The sequence below is a fragment of the Acanthaster planci genome, linkage group LG13 (assembly GCF_054643075.1).
Source record: "Acanthaster planci isolate LZ-2023a linkage group LG13, COTS_SCS, whole genome shotgun sequence".
Taxonomy (NCBI): Eukaryota; Metazoa; Echinodermata; class Asteroidea; order Valvatida; family Acanthasteridae; genus Acanthaster; species Acanthaster planci.
Genome location: NC_141789.1, coordinates 5,647,839 through 5,658,636, shown reverse-complemented (window position 1 = coordinate 5,658,636; position 10,798 = coordinate 5,647,839). Strand labels below are relative to the sequence as shown.

The window sequence follows — 10,798 nt, the reverse complement described above, 5'->3', positions numbered from 1 at the left end:
GGGGGTTTGGCTGGTACCCTAGCAAGACAATTGAAATGTCGCATTTGCCACTGGAACCAGTGAATAGATCTATAAATGGCGATTGGAGAGGTTATTGACAGCGTAGCCTACTTTTCAGCCGTTTATAATGTTTTAGCATTATCCGATGCGAACGTTGTGGGCGGAGCTTGAACATGCAAATATATTCCGAAGTAGTACATGTAAAGTAGGTATATCAACATGTACTGTACATGTGTGTGCAGTACAGTGTACAATGTACACATGTACGTGTACAGTACATGTACATGTACATGTGCGCTGCATATGATATGCGCATGCCGCTTGCGCCCGGCCTCCTAGATCCTGCAGCTTATTTTCAGTCACGCATGCACGTGTTCTTTCCAAGTAATCGTCAGTTGCCCTCCTGAGTGATCCGCGGCTGGCCAAAATGTCTCAGAGAAGTAATATTTCCCCTAGAAATAAAAACGAAACGGAACGAGCTAAATATTCAGAAGAGTGGCACAGTTTCAACCTCCGAACTCAACGTTTTGGTGAAAGCAAAACCACAAATTTCACAGCCTTGCCCCAACTGAAAAGACAGCGAAAGCAGCGCAGCGATGTGACACATCCACATTGTCATATGCCCGACGTCAGACCCACTGCCAGTTCTACAGGCGTTACCAGAGCAGCTGAAGACTTTGGGGGACACCCGGCAGCTGCTGGTACCGGTAAGACCTAAAATTTGTTTTAATTAAAATCAAGTTAGACTAATCAACAATGCACAAGCTTCATACATTATCAGTCGCACTCGCAGTCTCATCAACCGTACACAGGCTTCATACGTATTGATGCCCATCAACCATACACAGGCTTCATAGGTATTGATGCCCGTCAACCATACAAAGGCTTCATACGTATTGATGCCCATCAACCATACACAGGCTTCATACGTATTGATGCCCATCAACCATACACAGGCTTCATACGTATCGATGCTCCTCAACCATACACAGGCTTCATACGTATTGATGCCCATCAACCATACACAGGCTTCATACGTATCGATGCTCCTCAACCATACACAGGCTTCATACGTATTGATGCCCATCAACCATACACAGGCTTCATATGTATTGATGCCCATCAACCATACACAGGCTTCATACGTATTGATGCCCATCAACCATACACAGGCTTCATACGTATTGATGCCCATCAACCATACACAGGCTTCATACGTATTGATGCCCATCAACCATACACAGGCTTCATACGTATTGATGCCCATCAACCATACACAGGCTTCATACGTATTGATGCCCATCAACCATACACAGGCTTCATACGTATTGATGCCCATCAACCATACACAGGCTTCATACGTATTGATGCCCATCAACCATACACAGGCCTAGGCTTCATACGTATTGATGCCCATCAACAATACACAGGCTTGGCACATAGATTTTTTTACGTAACAAAGGTGAAGTAAAATCAAGGTTAATTTTGTTTTACTAATTGGCTTGTGTCATTTTATTACTTTGCAGATTATATACAAGAAGAGATGCCATTATTAGAGACAAGTGATCTTTATTTCCAGCTCATCTTGGAGACAAATTGCATCTCAGCATGTGATGAATTTTTCACGGTATTTGTATTGAATGACTTGAATTGCCAGAATTTTGTAATGAAGGTAAATGTACAATTTTTCCTGTTGTTTAGGTTTTTTTATTTATTTCTTTTTTTTATGACATGCATATTACCATTTCGGAGGCTCAGAACTTCATAATTCTTTCTTTTTTGTAGATAATGCATTTAACACACAAATCTACATGTACATTGTTGGAAGCCCCATAACACAGCAGCCCCCATTATACATGTGGTATCATTTTTGGTAGTAACTGAGGTAAACCCTTTATAATTGAAATGAATCCAGATATTTTTTAACATAGCTTGACTATGTCAATTTTTCACAAGTCATTGCATATTGATTTGAGTCTTCCTAAGCCAACAACTCTGAATAACCTAGAATTTCTTGACACAATTTGAGTCTTTCTCATTTCAAAAAGATTTTGGATGGCAAGTTTTTTTTGTTTTTTTGTGAATGCCAGCCGAAATTATTCAAATGTTTTTGTAATATTCCTGAATTTAAGTTGACTTGACTTTTCCAAAAAAGGCTCATTTGGTTTTGTTTTTACCACATCTGCTTTACAGACCAATAAGTTTGTATTGATAAGAAAAAAAGCAATGTGTTTCCGAGGGGTTTGGGATTGGGCATATCAGTGCTCCTGTGACCAAGCAAGAAGTCAGGTTTTCCAGTCAGCCTCTGTGCATATACACCAGAAAATGGAAGGTCAGATGTTTTTTGAGATCAATTTATTAATATTTGCTTCCATATTTCAATAAGTATAGTATAAATTTGAGAGAAATGAATTCAAGATATGTGTACATTGCATGCTTCTCAGTCCATGAAGACAAGTTTGTGTCACTGATGAGCGTGTGCCATTTATCGGTATCTTTTTGTTTGGTTACAAGTGTATAAAGTCATTTATGTTTGCCCGTTTTGTTTAAATTTTCCTGCAGATGTGTTTAAGGATTTCCCCAAATGTTTACACATCATGGGCCTGAAGTAGATTTTGGTTGACTTTGATAATCAGGCCACAATCACTGCTGCTTCTCATGGCCAAGGCACATGTACAAGCATGAATGCTGTTTACAACTTTTCTTGTTAGCAATTTAACATGGATAGTTGCAAACTGTGTCGATGAACACTTTTTGTTTTCAATTCTTAGATCACAGTTACACTGCTGCCTCAGCCGAGGACATGGTATGTGAATACCCTGTTGAAATAGTGTATAGTTAGTTTCTCACACATGTTTGAGATCTATAATGGTGCATTGATTTCCTTTGTTACCATCCCTAGTATTGTTGAAATACTGTGGTTATCACTGTTCTGCAACATGGGTTAATGTTCGAAGGGCAGAGACTACAGGCATCAATACATGTACCTAACTTTGCATGAAACATAACTCTAACCTGTTAAATAAAAGTAAGTAGAAATTCTGGACTTGCTCTTTATTTCTGCCTGCAAAGTTTGATCAGTTGACTAAAATAAAAAAAGAGAATTATTCTGCTTTCTTGTGGAAGCCTGCAAGTTTATTTACAGCTTAGCCTCCTTCAACAGCATAGTACTGTTATTATCATAAGGTCAAATAGGAAGTGACTACGTGTGAACCATGTATTGTCTCTCTCTTGTAATGCATAGTTATGACTATTTTGTCTCCAGTGCCCTTTGCTTGCAGACTTTTATAAAGTCCAAGATGACCTTCCGGATGTGCTTATTCCTGTGTTGGAGGAACTTGGACGCCTTTCCAAAGCTCCATTGTTTCAGCACCAGCAACCATACCAACGAGTATCGAAGCAAATAGTGTCACCACTGATGAAGCTAGCAATGAATTTTGTGGCGTTGCTTTTTGGCCTAACCTGCCACAGAAGAAACACAGAGGAGTCTACTCAGTGGACATAGACCGTAAAAGTTGTTCCATCGGGGATTGTCGAAAACAAACAAAAACATATGGCAGATGAGTCCAGGCATATTTGCAGCGTTTTGTGAGCATGGTACGTGTTCTTACCTAATCTCCTGGTATCCTTACTTCATAAAAAATGATCCATTGCTGGTGATTGTATAGACTTTTAATTTTTAACTGATGCTTCATGTATTCTGCTAAAGGACTGAAGTGCTAGGCTGCCAGCAAGTTTCCTATTCAGTGCCTGCAGCTGTATCTAAACAAATGCAAGATGTGTCAAATGGGATCATAGTATGTAGACCTGATGTTGTCATTAATGACCTTGGAGACAGTGCCACCATTACTTTCTGTTCTTGAAACAATTTTTAGTAAACATTTTTTAATTGCTCTTGCATGTTTCCTTTATCATATTTAATATCAGAGAAAAACATTGCGTCAGTGAATTGGACATTTTTCTTAAGTGTACTGTTGGATAAATTTGGAAAGCATTCAGGATTTTTCATCATTGGGATGACCCATAATGCCCTGATAACCCCACCCACAAGAAAAAAGTGTTCATGCACTTGTGAGTTATGGTGTGCTGTTACTGTTGTGGGTATTGAATTAGGTTGAAGTAGAGATGCATTGTTTTAAAGGTCACTTGACTTTTGATGAATCAGACTTTTCAATAAGTACAACAATTAGTGTTCAGTATCATGTGCTCTTCACCTAACTGGTGTGTTTTTCCTTTTTGTGTTTTGCTGTGTTTTTTTCATTATTTAAAAATGTTACCATTTCAGGCATTTGCTACAGTTTTGAGATCATGGAGCGGTTTGAATCTCCAAATGTTCCATTCACTCTGTTACTTACCCGTTTTGCAACTAGTGAGTCCACACTTTTTTAAAAGTTTAACCACAGTTAGGGAACATGGGTGACAAAAAATTTCGTTACAGTGTCGCTGTAATGAATTATCTTAGATAGGTGTTTGTGTATCTTTGCACTCTTCTCAATGTTTGATATGTCATTTATTCAAACTTTTATTTATTTACAACAGTTGCAGGTATGCAAATGGGATTGACGCTTAGTGCTCTGCCAATAAATAGGAATTATCAAACTTGACAGAATGTATTTAAGCAACATCAACAAAGAATGGAATACATATTTGTCTACAGACTGTTTTAAATTTGAGGCTTTTTCTTTCGACTTACATCATATTATTGGTCAGGAATATGACCTGACATGGAATATAAAAATACTTTTTAGCTTAAAAGCAAAGATGCATTGGAATAACCCTCAAAATACCTTTTAGCAACACAGTAATGCACTTTGTAGGTCCGTCCTGGTCTTAGAGAAATTGATTGCAGCTGCCCAAAGAGAAATTCCTTGCAGGTTTTTTTCCCATGACTACTGTAGGTGTTTAGACCATCTATGTCAAAGGATGGAAGTGGTTGGGGGGGGGGTTATTTCAATAAGAAAGTTGTGTTAGAGACTTATAGATTGTGCAGTGCTAATATGAATTTAATGGATTCTTCATCCAGTAAGTTTCAGAGTTTTCCAACAGCTGTTCTTATTGTAGAATATTCTTAAAATTTATAAGGACTTTTTTTTGGCTGGGTCTGAGCTTACGTGCGATACTTCCAGTTCTGTGCTGAATTTTGCTGAATGTCACTCTGTAATAGTTAATCAGAGGTGTTAACGCACAAACTTTTTGCACTCTTTTTATTTTGTTTCTATATTTTTCAGCTCCTGCAGTCGTTATGTATGACAACGCTTGCCACTTGCACTCATATTGTCTTAACCGAGAACCTCGCCATTTTCGAAACACAAAGTTCCTCATCGACAGTTTGCACTGGCCTTATCATACAGGTAATTGTTGTGCTTGTCCGTAGTACAGATTACCTCGAGAAGTTTAATTTGTTAAAGTTTAGCTGTATTTGTTTTTGATTTTGTCAAATGTTCCTTGAAAATACCACTTCAACAGAACTATGAAGTGCTGTGATAATTGTGATGGTTTTATTTAGTTGTCTTGCCCGACATCAAATGTAACTTTTACTCATCTGACATTTGTCTTTCTTTCTCTTTGTGCATTTTCAGCATGTTCAAGTGGATATAGACTTGATGCTTACCCACAATATAAGATGCTGAACAGTCAAGTTGCAGAGCAAATGAATGCAAGTCTCCAGCGTATCAAGGTGCAGATTTCATACATGAAACAGGACAACTTTCTTTGGCATTGTCGAGTATTCATGTGGTGGAGAAACTCAAAAAAACTGAGTCCAAAGTAAAAGAAGTTTACCTTCTGTATCAAAGTCTAGTCCACCTGAAATTTGTCAATGTTGTTAATGATGGAGGGTTAAGAAAATCTGGCAAATTTAAATTGCATGCATTAGCAACAATTTCTACAGACACAATTTGTAAAGCTAAACCAGCAGACAAATGCAAACCTAATTTTTGGATTCCAAAAACTAAGTTCACTATGGAGATGTTGCCATATGAATATTGCCCAATTTTCCTTTCCATGGTTGTACTCTTCTCTCTCATCACTTTAAGAAGAACCCGAAAGTATGTGCCATGCTGCTGTAAATTGATTGCTTGAAATGGCTGTGGAATGAATTTCTTTTCAACTTGATGTTGATTCATCTTTTCACTACTCTTTGGTATATCCAAAATGCATGTACAGCGTATTTGAAATTCTCTTTAAGTTATGTAATATGGCAAGTGCATATTTGAGACAAGTGAGCATTGTTGCTGAGATGTTAATCTAAAATAACGCATTTAGATGACTTGCTTAAATTTGGAATCTCACATTTTCTCCGTCAAACATTTCATACAAAGCAGTTCCATGACGTCCAGATTTGAAACGTTTTGATCCTGATATACATTAAATAATATACCCAAAGACTAAAAAAATGCGAAATGATATTAGCCACTTCTGTTTTACTATGAGGACTGGAAAAATTTATGGGGTTGTGGTGGGATAATTGCATTCCGAAATGATATTTGAGTTTGAAAGTCAAAACTAGATGAAAATTGTATGTTTACAACATCGTTCCTCGGCAATTCGTCTTAAAAGCCTCATCCGGTGATGTCACCGAGGAAGTCACTATGCCATTCCCTGATCCCTAAAATTTATCCGCCGTCCAAGGACGACCACATGACAGGTTCACAGTCATTAGCTTCATCGGGGAAAATGCTTTTTGAAATGTTTCCATTGTCGGGAGTTTAATGCAGTGCATCTTTTGATGAATTGGTCAAAGAAGGCGGACATCAAGTCTGCAAAACATTTTACTGCACTACTTAACGACCTCAAAATCAAAAATCCTATTCACGTTTGGTATTAAGAAACTGAAAGACTATGAACCAATGTGGATATGTGTCAAAACCCTATTATTGTTATTGTTGTTGTTCAGTACTGTATACCATTGAGGTCATATTCATTTTCCACATGTACCTATTTTGCCACATACTCAAACAATGCTAGCTATTTCCGTTCTCGTATGACTTTGTCAAGGAGAATAGTTTGAGAAGGAAATGGAGGAACAATGTTGTGTGGGCAGACCTTGAGCTATGGCTTCTGTCAGTACATGTACAACTTCACCACATGTAGGAATTTATCCAAATTGTTTGGGAACTTTCTTGTGCTTATAAATCAAACCACTGCCAGCTAGTTTGCAAACCCATTTTACGTTTGCTGCTTTCGTGTTTAAATGACAGGATATACATGCTGTTCTCAGAATAATAAACACATTGTGCTTCTTAATATCCATTGTGTTATTTGTTTTCTTTAAACTGTTGCGAGTAGTCCCTTATCAACTTATGCCGGGCCAGAAATTAGGACGGTTCATATTTTGATAACTCAGTGTGTATCACAAGTTGTACATGTATATTTTAATTTGTAAAAATGTTTTTTTCGGTCTTAAGACCACAAGGTTAATCACAATCACGGTGCATTGAACAACATGAAGGTATGACCTAAAAAGTGAGCTCTTTTTAGTGGGCAGTACGCTTGGGATTTCCCCATTGTCACTTAGTTCAGTTTAATGTTTCTTGGGAACTCTGCATGTGAGCAGAGCGTGGTTTGGGGCAGGCACTCTGCTTGTATTTAGCCTGTAGTCATGACAAGCGTAAAGAGCGATTCAAAAATCAATGATTTCTTACATTGATTACGCAAAAATAAAACAAAAATCCCCTCCCGATTTCGATAAAAATCGACCGAATTAATTAATTGATTTAAAAAATGACAAAATGGTCACAGTAAACTGCAGCTTATGATTCTGAAAAATCAGAGCTCTATTCATAGATGCAGTGGTCGCAATCAAGCATGCGACTGCAGCCCGTGGAGTCGGCCTGGGTATTGACTTTGTGGTTTCAAAATGGTCAGGGGCACAGGCTCTCAAGCTGGTCCCAGAGAGGGCGGTATTGATGAGGGCGCTCTTTCCGGCAAGCGGAGTCTCTGTTGCCTGCACTGTTGCAATTCTAGGAAATTATCGTCCACACGTTGGCGCTTAAAAATTACTTCTACAAATATTTCAAAAAGAGGGGTTCGTATTTATCGAGATACTATTGAGTTGTGTAAGTATTTAGCCCAGGATTATCTGTGTGGATTCAGGGGCAACCATCTGGAGGAAAAGCAGAAAAAAATGTGATTGAAAATTAGTCAAGAGAGCCTCAAAAAATGAGGATTGTCGTTTGAGAAATGGCTGCGGAGACACTTTGGGAACATTCACATTAGGGGGCCGAGGTCAATTTTGATAGATAATTTAAAAATTCACTCGTCAACCTAATAAAAAATGGAAAACCAAATGCAACCTGAAGGATCAGACAAGGCTTTTTTTTAGATGCCTCAGGGAGTTCGGTTGCCTTTTACATGGGGCTCTAAAATTTAATGGTTTTGCATTTTTGTAATGGAGCCTGAATTAGTTCAGTGCATCCCTTCATGCAACTTTGCTTCCCTGGTTCACAAACGAGCAGTAAACGAATGTGCTGCAATCTCATCGCTGCCAAACAAATTGATAATCCGGACCAAAGTGGCTCTTTCCAACCGATGATGGGGTGTTTCCGCTCCTGTGCATTATAAACGGTTTAATTTAATTAACAGAATGCATGAGGAGCTGCTTAGCCTGTACCCCTTCGGACCATCGCGCACAGTTCTTTCAAAACTTGAATTTCGAACATCCGTAGCCCAAACCAATATCATACATCAAGATTAATACACGGTCCACGGGTTTCAGGTAATTTTGCGTCGACTCATTTTTAATCGCGTAATAGTGTAACGCAAAGAGTGTGGGTGAAATTTGTAAATGCAAGCATTTGGCAAAACGCACAACGAAGAAACTTTTGACAAACGTTCAGGGTTGAATAGGGAAAATTATAACAAAAATTATGTTTTCTTCGATATTTGTCCAAATATTTGAATTACTTTGTTCATTTCTACATGGCCAAAAAAATTCGGTTACATTTTTTCCCCATGGTTCAAGATTTGAAGCATGCCGTTTTTTTCTTATGCCGTTAAGCCTGCAACTGTTCCAAGTCTGCAGTTTGTCGGTTGATTCCTGACAATCCGTAAATGCATACAATTTAATCTGCAAATGTCATAAAAATTAACAGACTTGAAAATCCCCCAATTAGGTTAGGAAAAATCTCTCAAAATTTTCACTTATCGACGTTATTAACGGTTTGCCATTTCGATGATCTCAACACATATCTTATGGCACTTCAAGATCTCTGCAGTCATTTTTTATTTATTGTAATTTCAAATAAAGGTTTACAATATCGAAGTGTACAAATTACGATTTACACCCAATTAAACAAGGAAATCGTTACCATGCGAGAGCTAGACCTAAACAGAGTGCACCAATGAATGTTTATTTGAAATCAGACAAAACCAAGCCCTGCCAATTGAGCTCGACGCTAGAATTCGCATATCAATGGCATTGAAATATTTCTACAATTGAAACGAGACTTGATGTACAACGGCGATAACGTTAACTTGAATGTGTCCGTCAGAACCGCTGTGAAGCTGTTTTGGAAGTCATTTACAACAAATTAAATTCATGAAGTACTCGTGATATAAACGGCCTATAGTTGTTTCCTGACCAATGCAAACAATAAAATTTCCTAATTTGGAGGAATAAAATCAGATAAAAAGATAATTTTTATTGCTCAAATCAGAATTCGGCCAAGAAGCAAAAAGGATCTGAAAATCATCATTAAATGGGAGACTTGTGGAATAGACGTCGATCGGGTATCCAGGGATAGGGACACTGGAAACTGGATAAATATAAGGGGTGGTGAATTATGCGGAAAAGCCTCGACTTTCTGACAACAAACACGATGAGCAATCTTGAAATACAAAATTACTATCAACATTATGATGCGGTGATTGGGATGTTTCTGTGTCAAATTAATATTAGCGACATTGTCGCCAACGATGAAATAAAAGTATTTAGACCAAAACCGTAAGACGGAGCTCTGAAAGTGCCATTGGTTGTCTTCATCCCGCAGTCTCAAGGTGTTTTTACCCAACTTCGATGATGTTGTCATTCCGTGAAACTATCTCTATATGTCGTCATCAAACTTTTAGGGTTTTGCAGTTGAGGACCTCTTTACAATTAAGTCAGATGGAAATTTTGTAGCTTCGTACGAAAGCCACAGAGTGCCATCTTAATAAAATATTCAAATTGCTAAGTATCATTTTTAAAAGTTTGTTATCATTAACTACATTTTCACATGTGCGTTGGTTCGAGAGATTCTCCAGTTTGTTCCTGTAAGATCTCTAAGCAGACACGTTTATTCCATTTCCCATTGAGAAATGAATCGAAAGCTCTAAGTGTATGTGACAGTTAAAATTGAAAATGTTTGCCTGAGCAACATACTTCTTTTTAAAAATGTAACAAATGGTTCATACCCTGACATAGAAACAAGGCTTGTATAAATCAAAACGAACTGGAGAAAGCGTGTCCCGAACAAACATAATTTAAACAAATAATATAATTTACTTTTAGAAAGTTTCACGAAAGCAAAAAGGCTTTCTTATATTTGGGTCTTATTAGAAAAACAAATACCTGTGTCATGATTTTACTGCTTCGCGTTTGTCAAGATTCCCAGGGGTAATACTTAACTTCTTGTAGGCCTACCTACTCTATTCCAGGTTAGAATGCATTCTGTATCTTGTCGACCCTAGAATAGGTTTCTCTGGTAAGAGTTGAAGAGAGTTGGGAGTTTCGGAGGAGTCACTTGATCATCCACCATGGGCAATTGAAGGGATTTGGGGTTAGAGATATCACGTAAGCGGTTAATGCTCGTTGTACAGT

General features: G+C 37.9%; 1 pseudogene across 1 annotated transcript; it reads left to right on the top strand.

The window, feature by feature from the left end:
• The first annotated feature begins 44 nt into the window (after positions 1-44).
• Positions 45-7,245, top strand: LOC147796931 (uncharacterized; annotated as a pseudogene). The gene is made up of 8 exons (XR_015427459.1): positions 45-707; positions 1,527-1,672; positions 2,194-2,332; positions 2,772-2,806; positions 3,266-3,597; positions 4,286-4,369; positions 5,229-5,351; positions 5,580-7,245. The product of XR_015427459.1 is annotated as an uncharacterized LOC147796931 (transcript).
• The last annotated feature ends 3,553 nt before the right edge of the window (positions 7,246-10,798 follow it).